Below are 5,736 nucleotides of genomic sequence, written 5' to 3' on the forward strand. Positions count from 1 at the left end.
AGAGTGTGAGCAAGAGAGAGTGTGAGCAAGAGAGAGAGAGAGCAAGAGAGAGAGTGTGAGCGAGAGAGCAAGAGAGAGAATATGAGCCAGAGAGAGAGAGTGCAAGAGAGAGAGAGTGTGAGCCAAAGAGAGAGAGTGTGAGCCAGAGAGAGAGAGAGAGCACACAAGAGAGAGAGCCAGACTGAGGGCCAGACTGAGAGCCAGAGGGAGTGTGAGCAAGAGAGTGAGAGCCAGAGTGAGAGCCAGAATGTGAGCAAGAGTGAGTGTGAGCAAGAGAGAGAGAGAGCGAGTCAGAGTGAGAGCCAGAGTGAGAGCCAGAATGTGAGCAAGAGTGAGTGTGAGCAAGAGAGTGTGTGAGCAAGAGAGAGAGAGTGTGAGCAAGAGAGAGAGTGAGAGTGTGTGAGCAAGAGAGAGAGAGTGAGCAAGAGAGAGAGAGTATGAGCCAGAGAGGGAGTGTGAGCAAGAGAGAGAGTGTGTGAGCAAGAGAGTGTGTGAGCAAGAGAGAGAGAGTGTGAGCCAGAGAGAGAGAGAGAGAGAGAGAGAGAGAGAGAGAGAGAGAGACCGAGTGAGCCAGAGTAAGAGAGAGTGTGAGCAAGAGAGAGAGTGTGAGCCAAAGAGAGAGAGAGAGAGAGTGTGAGCAAGAGAGAGAGAGAGTGTGAGCCAGAGAGAGAGTGTGAGCCAGAGAGAGAGAGTGTGAGCCAGAGAGAGAGTGTGAGCAAGGGAGAGAGAGCAAGAGAGAGTGTGAGCCAAAGAGAGAGTGTGAGCCAGAGAGAGTGTGAGCCAAAGAGAGAGTGTGAGCCAGAGAGAGAGAGAGAGAGAGAGTGTAAGCAAGAGAGAGAGAGTGTGAGCCTGAGAGAGTGAGCCAGAGAGAGCAAGAGGGAGAGCCAGAGTGAGCCCGAGAGAGGGTGTGAGAGCGAGAGAGAGTGTGTGAGCAAGAGAGAGAGAGAGAGAGAGCAAGAGAGAGAGTGAGAGAGAGCAAGAGAGAGAGAGAGCGCGAGCGAGACGGAGAGAGTGAGCCCGAGTGAGCCAGAGTGAGAGAGAGTGTGTGAGCAAGAGAGAGAGCGAGCAAGAGAGAGAGAGAGTGTGTGAGCAAGAGAGAGAGAGCAAGAGAGAGTGTGAGCGAGAGAGCAAGAGAGAGAGAGAGTGTGTGAGCAAGAGAGAGAGAGCAAGAGAGAGTGTGAGCGAGAGAGCAAGAGAGAGAGTGTGAGCCAGAGAGAGAGAGAGTGCAAGAGAGAGAGTGAGAGCAAGAGAGAGAGTGTGAGCGAGAGAGTGAACAAGAGAGTGAGAGAGCGAGAGAGAGAGAGTGAGAGAGCGAGAGAGAGCGAGAGAGAGAGAGAGAGAGAGCGAGATGGAGAGAGTGAGCCCGAGTGAGTGAGCAAGAGTGTGAGCAAGAGAGAGAGCGAGCAAGAGAGAAAAATTGAGAGAGCAAGAGGGAGAGCCAGAGTGAGCCAGAGGGAGAGTGTGAGAGCGAGAGAGCAAGAGAGAAAGAGAGAGAGAGAGCGACAGAGAGAGAGCAAGAGAGCGCGAGATAGAGAGACAGTGAGAGAGAGTGAGCCAGAGAGAGTGAGTGAGCCAGAGTGAACCAGAGTGAGCGAGGAAGAGTGAGAGTGAGCAAGAGCAAGAGAAAGAGAGAGAGAGAGTGTGAGCAAGAGAGAGAGAGCAAAAGAGTGTGAGCATGAGAGAGAGCGGAGAGAGAGAGAGAGAGAGAGAGAGAGAGTGTGAGCCAGAGAGAGAGTGTGAGCCAGAGAGAGAGTGTGAGCCAGAGAGAGAGAGAAAAAGAGAGTGAGTGAGAGAGTGAGCCAGAGTGAGAGAGAGTGTGTGAGCAGGAGAGAAAGAGAGCAAGAGAGATAGCCAGAGAGAGTGTGAGCCAGAGAGAGAGAGAGCAAGAGAGTGAGCTGAGCCAGCGTGAGCCAGAGAGAGAGAGTGAGAAAGTGAGCGAGAGTGAGCAAGAGAGAGTGAGCGAGATTGAGCAAGAGAGCTAGAGAGTGAGCGAGAGTGAGAGAGTGAGCAAAAGAGAGAGCGTGAGAGTGTCAGCAAGAGAGAGAGCAAGAGAGAGTGTGAGCAAGAGAGAGAGAGAGCGCAAGAGATACAAAGAGAGAGTGAGCAAGAGAGAGCCAGAGAGAGCGTGTGAGCCAGAGAGAGAGTGTGAGCCAGAGAGAGTGTGTGAGCCAGAGAGAGAGTGTGAGCCAGAGAGAGAGAGGGTGTAGGCAATAGAGAGCGAGAGAGAGAGAGAGTGTGCAAGAGAGAGTGAGTGTGAGCAAGAGAGAGAGACAGAGAGTGTGAGCAAGAGAGAGAGCGAGAGAGAGAGTTTGAGCAAGAGAGAGAGAGAGAGCAAGAGAGAGAGAGTGTGCGCAAGAGAGAGAGTGTGAGCAACAGAGAGAGAGTGTGAGCCAGAGAGAGAGAGAGTGTGAGCCAGAGAGAGAGAGTGAGCAAGAGAAAGAGAGAGTGTGAGCAAGAGAGAGAGAGCAAAAGAGTGTGAGCATGAGAGAGAGCAAGAGAGAGAGCAAGAGAGAGAGAATGTGAGCCAGAGAGAGTGTGAGCCAGAGAGAGTGTGAGCCAGAGAGAGAGAGTGTGAGCAGGAGAGAGAGAGCAAGAGAGATAGCCAGAGAGAGTGTGAGCCAGAGAGAGAGTGTGAGCAAGAGAGAGAGCAAGAGAGTGAACTGAGCCAGCGTGAGCCAGAGTAAGAGATAGAGAGAGACCGAGAGAGAGCTAGAGTGAGCGAGAGTGAGCAAGAGAGCTAGAGTGAGAGAGCGAGAGAGTGAGCGAGACAGTGAGCAAAATAGAGAGCGCGAGAGTGTGAGCAAGAGAGAGAGAGTGTCAGCAAGAGAGAGAGCAAGAGAGAGAGCAAGAGAGTGAGCAAGAGAGAGTGTGAGCCAGAGAGAGAGTGTGAGCCAGAAAGAGTGTGTGAGCCAGAGAGAGTGAGAGCAAGAGAGAGAGAGGGTGTGGGCAATAGAGAGCGAGCGAGAGAGCCAGAGGGAGAGAGAGAGAGAGTGCAAGAGAGAGAGTGTGAGCGAGAGAGAGAGCAAGAGAGAGAGCAAAAGAGAGAGTGTGAGCGAGAGAGAGCAAGAGAGGGAGTGTGAGCCAGAGAGAGAGAGAGAGTGAGAGGGAGTGAGCCAGAGAGAGAGAGAGCAATAGAGAGAGAGAGCAAGAGAGGGAGTGTGAGCCAGAGAGAGAGAGAGAGCAATAGAGAGAGAGAGCAAGAGAGGGAGTGTGAGCCAGAGAGGGAGAGTGTAAGCCAGAGAGGGAGAGTGTAAGCAAGAGAGAGAGAGAGTGTGAGCAAGTGAGAGAGAGAGTGTGAGCAAGAAAGAGAGTGTGAGCAAGAGAAAGAGATTGAGCAAGAGAGAGCGAGAGCAAGAGAGAGAGAGCGAAAGAGAGTGAGAAAGTGAGCCAGAGTGAGCCAGAGAGTGTGAGCAAGAGAGAGAGAGAGCAAGAGAGAGAGAGTGTGAGCAAGAGAGAGAGTGTGAGAGAGAGAGAGAGTCCGAGCCAGAGAGAGTCCGAGCCAGAGAGAGTCTGAGCCAGAGAGAGAGTGTTAGCCAGAGAGAGAGAGTGTGAGCAAGAGAGAGTGTGAGCCAGAGAGAGAGCAAGAGAGAGGGAGAGAGCAAAAGAGAGGGAGTGTGAGCCAGAGAGAGAGAAAGCAAGAGAGAGAGTGTGAGCAACAGAGAGAGAGTGTGAGCCAGAGAGAGTGTGTGAGCCAGAGAGAGAGAGAGAGTGAGCAAGAGAAAGAGAGAGAGAGAGTGTGAGCAAGAGAGAGAGAGAGAGAGAGAGAGTGTGAGCATGAGAGGGAGCAAGAGAGAGAGAGAGAGAATGTGAGCCAGAGAGAGTGTGAGCCAGAGAGAGAGTGTGAGCCAGAGAGAGAGAGAGAGTGTAAACAAGAGAGAGCGAGAGCAAGAAAGAGAGAGCGAAAGAGAGAGTGTGAGTGAGAGAGTGAACCAGAGTGAGAGAGAGAGAGTGAGCAGGAGAGAGAGAGAGAGCAAGAGAGATAGCCAGAGAGAGTGTGAGCCAGAGAGAGAGTGTGAGCAAGAGAGAGAACTGAGCCAGCGTGAGCCAGAGTGAGAGATAGAGAGAGACCGAGAGAGAGCTAGAGTGAGCGAGAGTGAGCAAGAGAGCTAGAGAGTGAGTGAGAGAGCGAGAGAGAGTGAGCGAGACAGTGAGCAAAATAGAGAGCGCGAGAGTGTGAGCAAGAGAGAGAGTGTCAGCAAGAGTGAGACAGAGTGAACCAGAGTGAGCGAGGAAGAGTGAGTGAGCAAGAGAGAGAGTGAGTGTGAGCAAGAGAGAGAGCAAAAGAGAGTGTGAGCATGAGAAAGAGCAAGAGAGAGTGTGAGCCAGAGAGAGAGTGTGAGCCAGAGAGAGAGTGTAAACAAGAGAGAGAGTGTGAGCAAGAGAGAGAGAGTGAGCAAGAGAGAGTGAGAGCAAGAGAGAGAGAGAAAGAGAGAGAGTGAATGAGAGAGTGAGCCAGAGTGAGAGAGAGTGTGTGAGCAAGAGAGAGAGCGAGCAAGCGAGAGAGAGTGTGTGAGCAAGAGAAAGAGTGTGTGAGCAAGAGAGAGAGCAAGAGAGAGTGTGAGTGAGAGAGCAAGAGAGAGAGTGTGAGCCAGAGAGAGAGCAAGAGAGTGAGCAAGAGAGAGAGTGAGCAAGAGAGAGTGAACAAGAGAGTGAGAGAGCAAGAGAGAGAGAGCGAGAGAGAGAGTGAGATGGAGAGAGTGAGTGAGCCCGAGTGAGTGAGCAAGAGTGTGAGCAAGAGAGAGAGCGAGCAAGAGAGAGAGTGTGAGCATGAGAGAGAGCGCAAGAGAGAGAGCAAGAGAAAGTGAGAGAGCATGAGAGTGAGTCAGCCAGAGAGAGTGAGTGAGCCAGAGTTAGCGAGAGAGTGTGAGCAAGAGAGAGTGCAAGAGAGTGTGAGCACGAGAGAGAGTGAGAGAGAGCAAGAGAGAGAGAGTGAGCCAGAGTGAGCAAGAGTGAGCCAGAGCAAGAGAGATTGCAAGAGAGAGAGCATGAGAGAGCGCAAGAGAGAGAGTGTGAGCAAGAGAGAGAGTGTGAGCAAGAGAGAGAGAGTGTGTGAGCAAGAGATAGTGTGAGCAAGAGAGAGAGAGAGAGAGTGTGAGCAACAGAGAGAGCCAGAGAGAGAGAGAGAGCCAGAGAGGGCCAGAGTGAGAGCCGGAGTGAGAGCCAGCGTGTGAGCAAGAGTGAGTGTGAGCAAGAGTGAGAGCCAGAGTGAGAGAGGGTGCGAGCCAAAGTGAGAGTGTGAGCCAGAGAGAAAAAGTGAGAGAGCAAGAGTGAGCGCACGAGAGAGAAAGAGAGTGAGCCAGAGTGAGAGAGAGAGTGTAAGCCAGAGAGAGTGTGAGCAAGAGAGAGCGAGAGAGTGAACTGAGCCAGAGTGAGAGAGATAGAGCAAGAGAGAGAGTGTGAGCAAGAGAGCCAGAGTGTGTGAGAGAGAGAGCACGAGAGAGAGAGAGAGAGCAAAGAGAGAGAGTGTGAGCCAGAGAGAGAGAGTGTGAGCCAGAGAGAGAGAGTGTGAGCCAGAGAGAGAGCGTGTGAGCCAGAGAGAGAGCGAGAGGGCCAGAGTGAGAGCCAGAGTGAGAGCCAGAATGTGAGCAAGAGTGAGTGTGAGCAAGAGAGTGTGTGAGCAAGAGAGAGAGAGAGTGTGAGCAAGAGAAAGAGAGTGTGAGCCAGAGAAGGAGTGTGAGCAAGAGAGTGAGCAAGAGAGAAAGAGAAAGAAAGAGTGTGAGCCAGGGAGAGAGCGTG

Source organism: Ambystoma mexicanum, chromosome 8 (genome assembly GCF_040938575.1).
Source record: "Ambystoma mexicanum isolate Mex_15411 chromosome 8, UKY_AmexF1_1, whole genome shotgun sequence".
In the NCBI taxonomy this organism is placed as follows: Eukaryota; Metazoa; Chordata; class Amphibia; order Caudata; family Ambystomatidae; genus Ambystoma; species Ambystoma mexicanum.